The sequence below is a fragment of the Myxine glutinosa genome, chromosome 6 (assembly GCF_964187855.1).
Source record: "Myxine glutinosa chromosome 6, kmMyxGlut1.1, whole genome shotgun sequence".
NCBI classification, from domain to species: Eukaryota; Metazoa; Chordata; class Myxini; order Myxiniformes; family Myxinidae; genus Myxine; species Myxine glutinosa.
Window position 1 is genome coordinate 151,109,976 of NC_136266.1, and position 8,267 is coordinate 151,118,242.

The window sequence follows — 8,267 nt, forward strand, 5'->3', positions numbered from 1 at the left end:
TGAAGATTCCAAAAATGTACAGGTTTGCTAATCTCCCAAAATTTTGAAAGAAATTCTATTTGTTAACATAGTGAACCTGACTATCTTCATCACTGTCCTGAGTGTCATTTTCGCAAAGGTGTCTACGCAAATGTAAACATTAACTTTTGGATTCCTCATGCTCTGAATATTCCAAAAATGTATAGTTTTGCTAATCTACCAAAATTTTGAACGAAATTATATTTGTTAACATAGTGAACCTGACTAAATGGGCTAGCAGGAAGGCCTAGGCTCTAGACTCACTCGAGGTACACACAATCGCCTCTGAATTGTCTAGCCTAGGTTTGAATCCCGAACCAGCTCGAAACTCTAACCCCAGTATTTCCCAGGAATGGTGATTCGTCAATGTGTGGCCCTTGGGTGGACAATAAACTCCCGGCATTAGTTGGTGGATGTTACAGACCTCACTGTGTCCTTCGTGAAATGGAGGTGAGATATCGTAGGCATCATCGCAAAATTATACAAATCCCTGCTCCAACATACAGGGGGCACTGCATCAGCAACACAGCCAAGCCCTCAGCCAATGGATGCCACTCTACAGCGTTGTGCTACATATGAAAAAAAAATCATAACCAATTCATCCAAAGGATTTGGTGAGGGCCAACTTCGCTGCCAATGTATCTTGCTCAACCTCAGCCCCATTTGGCTAATCCGATCATGTGCTTCTGAAGGTCAACGTCTCTCTAGCCATTCTCTGAGAACAGCCTCGGCGGCGGTGAGTCTGGCAGTTCACACAGACAAACTGGCAAGGACTGCAAGCAGCCATAACACTTCAGGACTGGTCTCCTATATCTATTTATATACCGCCCCTGACTTGTGCACAGATTCATCCCATCTCATCTACAGTTATCTTACCCATCCTCCCACTCTTGGTACCCTGAACAATTCTGTGTTTGCTACATAATCTCGTGTCTTTAACCCCTCTCTCTTCATCCACCTTTCCCAGTCATACCCAACTGCTCCTGAATTTTGTGTCATTTGCACCGGAGAAGGTGGAACATTTTCTGACAACTCTTCACTGTGACTCTGCAACTGGACCGGATGGCATCAGCTCACGTATCCTAAAAACCTACTCTGCTGATCTTGCACTTCCTCTCTCCGCCATTTAACCGTACCATTCAACACGGGTCATCTTCCATCTGCTTGGAAAACAGCCAATATCACATTATTGCAATAAAAGGTGCAAAAACTGATCCCCTTAACTACACAGCAAAGCCCTGATCTTATGTCATCAATTAGCTTACTTCCGATCACCAGCAAGGTTATGGAATCCATCATCGCAATTGATATGAAATCCATCCTCTTCTCCAACAGCCTCATCTCAGATCATCAATTTGGATTCAGACCGAGTCACTCCACCTTGGACATGTTGCTTTTCACTCTCCCAAAAATGGATGTAGGCCCTCAATATCAGACAGGAGATCAGGGCCATCTCTCTGCACATATCTCAGGCTTTCGATACAGTCTCGCATCCCATATTGCTCTCCAAACTGTTTGCCGATGGAATCAAAGGCCAACTCCACTCTAGGATTGCTGACTTGGTCCACTCTCATCGCCGATGCGTGGCTCTCAACATAACCCTTTCTTCTCCTCTCCCTGTCAAAGGTGGAGTACCCCAAGGCAGTGTTCTAGGCCCATCTTATTCCTAATCTTCATCAATGATCCCACTGACTCTCGGGAAAATCCTCTTTATCTCTGCCATGACATCTCTCACCTTCCTGACAGACATGACACCTCTGTGCCATGGCAGCAGCCTCTTCCTTCTCCTCAGAACTTGACAAAGTCATAATCTGGTCAAAACTTAGAATAAGTCTTTCAATCCCGAGAAATCCCACACATACTATCTATACATCTCTCTATCTCTCTATCTCTCTCTCTCTCTCTCTATCTCTCTCTCTATCTCTCTCAGGACCGTTCCACTAACCCTCCCATCTACTTTCTCAACAACCATCTCAAAGAGATTCAGTCACTCAAAACGATTGGGTCTCACGCTCAGCCATGATCTTTCTTGGGCAAGCCACATTTCAAAGTTGGCTTCCAAAGCCAGACGCCAACTGGGCATCCTTCGTCGTGAAAAGTCCTTCCTTAGCACACCTGAGCATCTATCCACCTACAATACTTTCATCTGCAGCTTGATGAAGTACTGCTCTCCCCTCTAGACTGGCTCCCCCACCTTGCATCTTGCTCAGCTTGACACCATGGAAACCAAGGCTTTCAAGATCATTGGAATCTCTTGCGATAGGCACAGGCAGATCATTGGAATCTCTCGCGATGGGCAGGGAGATGAAGTCTATCACTTTGCCATGCCCGATAGATCTGTAGTCTCTGTCTTCTTCCGCCTTATTCCTTGTCTAGCACCCTTTGTCCAATCCATGCTCTCCCCCTTCCTTTCCCTCCCCCCTACCCCATTTATCTACAGAACGCACATTGTCCAACAGTAACCCCCTCCTAGAGAAACTGCCTAAATCCAAATACACTGCTCACCTCCTCTCATTAATTCCTCTTTTTTTCCCCACCTGTGGAACCACCTTACACACTCTCTTCAATCTCATTCTTCCATCCAGGTCTTCAAGACAGCTGTTCACCAACATCTCAAGTCATCCCCCATCAAAAGTCATGATCTTTTTTACACCGGTTAAACCACTCCCGACCCCTCCCGAAATTTTGCTTATATATCCATCTTGTCCATCCCTTGCTTTCTCACCTAACCCTCACCGTTACCTGCATCCCTTGTTTGTCCGTCTCCATCAACCTTCTCCCTCTGACCTGCTGTTCCCGTTGCTGTATTGTGTCCACGCACCTAGACCATGCATAAAATGTATAAAAATAAAAAAATTCAAATGTATAATGATTGTTGCTCAATGCTGGTGCAGTCTGCTGTGGTTGCTAAAGTATAGGTACATTGCATACAAAAGCATTCGTCCACCTTCGGTGGTGGAAGTGACGGAGGTAATTACATTCGTCCACCATTACATTACATTCGGTAATTATTCGTCATGGCCATCACACCAAAAAAACAAAAACACAAAAAAAACAGAGGTGCCAACGATGAGACCCAGCAAAGTGAGGATACAACCAGCAACCTACCAATACGAGTATCAGAGAAGCGAGACAAAGACATCGGCTCTGTGCTCAGATAATCGAATCGCCATCATGGTAGGTGTTCACACCGGACTCTCGCTAACCGTAACTATCTCTCACACACATACACACGGAGACCAGGCACCACCATGGGAACAGGGGATGGAGGCACAAAGGGAGCAACTGAGAAAATAAACGGGACAAATACAGCAAGTTAAGGGGAAATCGAAGCCCAAAGCGAAAGAGGGGAGTCCAAAAAATAAAAAACAAATCCAAAATTGGAAATAAAAACCAAGAGGTAATGGCTGCTGAAAGCAAACTCAAAATAGAAGTGATTGCAAGAAAGATAAAAACTATGACAAAGTCAACAAATGGAGAAAACAGAACCTCATGTTTGGAAATAACCCGAAAAGATTCTACCGCAGACGAGGGAAACAATAGCAAAACTTGTCAAATCCCCATGAGGAAGATAAACTTGAAAATTTCTGGAAAATAACATGACAAAAAGGAGGATTGGATCCAAAACTTGGAAGGAAAGAAAAACAAAAAACATCTGAAGGAAATGCCTCCTGTGGTATTTAATGAAGAAAAACAAGACCGAAAGTCTAACAGCAGCGTAGTCGTGCTTGTAAAATAGTATAAACCACAAACACACATGATTAGCTTTTTTAACAGTCGCTAATGCTGTTTATAACATTAAACAAAGAAATTTGGAGGAATCCCGACATCCGTGAGGCAAGCTTTACTTACAGAACTGAGGGAAGATCTACTGTAATCTAGATTATACCCCACAAGGGTTGGGTACGTACCGTTTTGTCGGTTTCGGAATGCCGATGCTTTCAATATTTGATGGTCATTTTAACAATCCGTTTGTTGGTGTGTTCACACTGAATGAAAAACGTAAAGGTAGAGCATGGTGATTGTGATATATGACAGGTTCGACGATATGAACGGCGGTGTGTGATGAGATGAGTCAACCGCCGTAATGACATCAGACGTAATCACTTCACCCCGTCATGTGACCAGATCCTCAGCTCTGATTGGTATACGTTTGAGGGGACATACATACATACATATACATACAGACAGACAAACACTGTTCTAGACAGCTTTTGCCCTATGGGCTATGCCATAAAAAACGAGTAAAAATGCCAAACTTTAAAAGCTCAGGCCCAGATGGAATCCCAAAGTTCTGGTTAAAGCAACTAGATTCCCTCCACAATCACTACATTCAAGCATTCAACAAGCTTATCCAAGGGGAAGAGACCTTGGATGAGTGGTTCACAGTAGATAACACCTCTCTCATCCCAAAGTCTGAAGAGACCCAATGACATCACAAGTATCGACCAATAACATGTCTGCCAATAACATACAAACTCCTGACAGAAATCACAGAAATGACGTACCATCACCAAACACAAGAAGGAGGCCCAGAGGCAGAACAGGAAAGACGTAAAAGAGGATGCTATGGAACGATAGACCACCTCTTACTAAACAAGGTCATTCCTGAAAATTTCAATACAAGAAGAACAAAATTGTCCACAGAATGGATACACTACAGAAAAGCTTTTGATAGTGTCCCACATTCATGGATGATACAATGCATGCAATTGTTCAAGATCAACCCCTAAATAATCAAACTGATAGAGAAAGCAATGGAGCTTTGGAATACCACATTGATATTACAACAATCGGAAGGAAAGATCGAAATACCATGAGTGAAAATACGTCAAGGAATCTTCCAGGAGACAGCATTTTGCCTGTCCTGTTTTGTTTGGCTCTGCACCCACTGAACAATCTCGTTAATGAGCAAGGACATGGATACACTCTGAAATCAAATATGAAATACGACAAAATTTGGCAGAACAACTCAAAATCGTGAAACAGTACTCCACCGACATTAAAATGGAATTTGGTCTGGATGAGTGTGCCAAGTGCACATTCATACACGGTAGATCAACAAAAACAGACAGCACAAAAATTAACCCAAATTCAACAATACAGGACCTAGACAACTGAGCATTATTCAAATACCTCAGAGTAGAAGAGAGCCACCAAATATGTCAAAAACAAATGTGCAAAAGAATTACCAAATAATACGTGTGTAGAACGAGGCTGAGCCTGAAAACATATCCATGTCCAAGGAACAAAATCAAAGCTATAAACCAACTCGCAATACCAGTATTCCAGTAAAGCTGCGGAATAATAAACTGGACACAATCAAAATCAATAAACTGGATATCAAAACAAGGAAACTCCTTGCAATAAAACCATCCACAAGGAAACCATCCACAAAATATTTTACAAAAAAATCAATGCACCCCGAGAATGTACCTGCAGAGACGAGAAGAAGGTAGCGGCCTGATGGAGCTCAACCAAGTGCACAAAATGAGAACTGTAGGTTTGGTCGAATATGTAAAAAGTGCAACAGACTACAGAACCCAATTTGTAAGCAAATATGAAGAGAACAAACCAAGGAAGGTATCCATACCCCACCGAGCAAAAAAATTCCAAAAACAGGTGCGAATAGAAGATGCTGCACAGGAAAATTAAACAACAAGAAATACATCCCCAACAATTACAAAAAGGACAAAAGATATACTGTATATAAAAATATCAATAAATATACACCAACAACTGGGAGAATGACAAAAGAGCAGGAAAATACAAACAAGAATTGGACAGAGCTGGGATAGACAAAGAAGGATCATTGGAATGGCTAAGAATAGGTCAGCTCAACTGGGACAGCGAACAAATCTTACTATAATTCACCAAATGTCCGTCCATCTGTCTGTCTGTCCTTTCAAAGGTCCCGTAAAAACTGCTGAACCAATCGCAACGATATTTTGGGTGGATAATCCTGGGATCTCCAGGAGTAAAATAGGCTATTTAGTTTTCCCAATTTCAGCTTTAGTCTTCAGCATTCTCAGGTTTGGACTCCCGCATAACATTCGCGGTCGCATAACGTTCATTGTGACGATGTTTTCATTGTGACGATGTTGTTTTCCCGGGTGCCGAACAAACGGCTGCACTGATCGCTGCACAGCTGCACCGATCGCTGCACAGCTGCACCGATCGAACTCGGTGACCTCGGACAAAGACCTTTTATAAGGACACGGGTTGAATCTCTGCTTTAGATAATTCTAACCCATTTCAACTGAAGGAAACACATATCGGGAGTACATACGACATAGCGATTGTGAACACGATTATCGATCACGATCATCACGATCATAGTAGATCGATCATTGTGGGACATTTGGTGAATTATAGTAAGATACTGTTTAGATTTTGATGATTTGCATGTGATATGATTTAACGGATGTTTATATGAATCGTTTAAAATAAAAAAAGCCTTCAATTTCTGATATTTTACCTTTTCATTTGGGCCTCCCAATTGAAGCCCCGCACGTAGGGCGGGTACCGTTCCTAGTCATAATAAATGCCCAATATCAAGGGCACGACACCAATGGATTAAAAAAGATTGCAGGACTGAGCTAGATGGACAAGTGTAGATACTGCAAGACAGAAACAGAGTACTAGTCACCTGCTCTTGGGATGCAAAACACTATTATCAGAACAACTGTACACATAACGGGCACAACAAAAGTAATTCATTGGCATATCTCCAAAAATTTAAACATCCCAGAACCAGAAAACTCATGGAAACACGAACCAAGGCAATCATTGAAAATAAGGATGTCATGCTCATGTACGATCTGATGATTCCATCGAGCGCGAAGGCAGAAAACAAAGCATTGCGTCCGGACATTGTACTCAGGAACAAAAAGGAAAAGACAGCATTGATGATCGAGATATCAGTACCTAGCGATTTTGGCATAAACAACGCAGAAACCAAGAAATTGACCAAATACCAAGAACACAAAAATGGAGCAAAAATATCGTGGAAGCTGAAGAGCGCCAAAATTGTACCATTGATAAATTATTGGAGCAACGGGAATGATACAAAAGAAACTTAGACGTATTAAAAACCATCCCCGGGAATATTCAGACAAATAAACTATAACTGGAGGTAATCCGGGACTTGGTGACGATCCTGAAAAGAGCCCTTGGAACAAAACTCTAAAAAAGTTGAACATCTTGGTCCATGAACCGTGATCCCTTACCAAAGAGGAGGTGGATACTTTGGGTCCTGGGAGGACTCCGTTCCACGGCCTCCTGAAACCCGCAAATGGAGATAACAACCAACGACACACACACACACACACACACACACACACACACACACACACACACACACACACACACACACACACACACACACAGTATGATCTAGATCGGAGGGGACATCGCAAGGTCGTGAAGACCGCTTCAGCATGAAAAAGTAAATGGAAACTTTCTTTTTTTAAGCTCGGGCTTTTGTTCGAAACCATTTTTTTTAAACCTTGAAATGGAAAACTTCAACCCACCAGCATTCCATGATCGCATCACATCCAGAGAAAAGAAAAGTGATTGTTACCTTCAGCAACTAAATATAAACTAGGTATGTCATACCTTTTTTTAAAGTTTAGACCAAAAATAAAAAAATTCAAAAGCACCACGCATGTTCAAACAAGGAAACCTGGTTACCTGATGGTGATGGGCTCAGGACCAATTAAAAAGGTAAAGGTGGCGTTGGACCCCTCAATATCGATTGACCTTCCGAGATTCCAGCACATGAGATCAGAAACGGAACCTGGACACGGACAGGACGCGGTCCTCGCCCGTCGTCTCTGCCCACCGATCACGAGGGCCAAGCTGTTGCTACGCGGTCTCGGCGACTCGGCCTCACAGGGAGGGAGGGTCATCGCCCGAGTGGGACACAAATAGAGCGTCCACCCCGCGGGTCCCTCTCACCACGATCCCGGCTATATTTAGGACCCAGCGAACAGGGGAGCTCGAACACCCTGCTCAGTGCTCACCATCCGCATGATCGTGGCACGAGAGGTACACACGTGCTCACCGCGCACACTTGCACTGGGTACATGAATCCGGTGGCCATGACCAAAGGTCCAGCCGGGTCATCACTTGGTGTTTTAATACGAGAAAATGCTGCATTTTAATGGATGCACACGCACAACCATTTGGATGATGAAAACGTCTCCTCGTTTCCAGTGTGATGAAAACATCTTATACCAGAGAGTGGG

At 43.2% G+C, this 8,267-nt stretch overlaps 1 protein-coding gene across 1 annotated transcript in view; it reads right to left on the reverse strand.

Moving 5' to 3' along the window:
- LOC144892746 (obscurin-like) overlaps positions 1-7,918 on the reverse strand; it is a 79,421-nt gene extending 71,503 nt beyond the window's left edge. Inside the window, exon 1 of the mRNA XM_078781086.1 lies at positions 7,711-7,918. The gene's annotated coding sequence lies outside the window, so the exon portion shown is untranslated. The remainder of the gene's footprint in view (positions 1-7,710) is intronic.
- Positions 7,919-8,267: the final 349 nt, after the last annotated feature.